This window comes from Pterocles gutturalis, unplaced genomic scaffold, assembly GCF_000699245.1.
Source record: "Pterocles gutturalis isolate BGI_N339 unplaced genomic scaffold, ASM69924v1 scaffold7939, whole genome shotgun sequence".
In the NCBI taxonomy this organism is placed as follows: domain Eukaryota; kingdom Metazoa; phylum Chordata; class Aves; order Pterocliformes; family Pteroclidae; genus Pterocles; species Pterocles gutturalis.
Genome location: NW_010135622.1, coordinates 20,499 through 21,274, shown reverse-complemented (window position 1 = coordinate 21,274; position 776 = coordinate 20,499). Strand labels below are relative to the sequence as shown.

The window sequence follows — 776 nt, the reverse complement described above, 5'->3', positions numbered from 1 at the left end:
GAAAGAGAGCTGAAAAGACCATTGCAATGACTGAACTTCAAGTATGATCAAGATATTTATCCTTTAAAGGCAAGAAGCTAAAATACTAACTTTCTAATTTAATTTCTACAGCAGAACCTGTGTGTTCAGGTACAGCATTTACTCTTTGAAGTCCAACTACTTGTACTCCACAGGGACTTCAAAGTCAAGCTGGTGTTACCTCCTCCAGGAAAGAAGTGTTGAAGGATTTAGGAAGAGGGCTAGCAAAAGATGACAGGTTTGCAGAGAAAGCTTGTAATATTTTTTAGGAAAATCCATGCAGATTATAGAGAAAGGCCTCTTAAAATTTAAGAACAGAAGGGTGTAGACAGCAGACAGACTAAAAGAGGTATTTGATAGTATCAGCAACTTAAAAAACAGCTCAAGTAAAGGCTGGAATTCTTTCTCTGAAGTGTGCCTTTTTCATGCCTTTTATTGTTTCCATCTTATGCAAAACTACCAGAATAGCATAACACAAATCATTTTGGTGTAATTCAGACCACAGTCTAATCGATTAACTAATAATATTGAAAATTTTCATAGAAGTTCTTTTTATTCTCTCCTTCTGCTGGCTCTTCCAAGGGTGTATCCTTCTTTCAGCTTGTGGAGTCCAGATTATTTGTTTTCTTCACGTACTAGCGCTCTCTTCTGAATTTGGAAAAAGATCTAACCTCACAGAAAGAACACTTTTAGTGAATGTTATCCAGTCTGTAAGCCACGAGAGCCAGAGACCTCACTGGTGGGAACCAGCATATTCC

General features: G+C 37.5%; 1 protein-coding gene across 1 annotated transcript in view; it reads left to right on the top strand.

Moving 5' to 3' along the window:
- The window catches only part of MOXD1 (monooxygenase, DBH-like 1), a gene marked incomplete at its 5' end in the record, with an annotated part of 37,540 nt that overhangs the window by 27,245 nt on the left and 9,519 nt on the right, over positions 1 to 776 (top strand). The window lies entirely within an intron of this gene.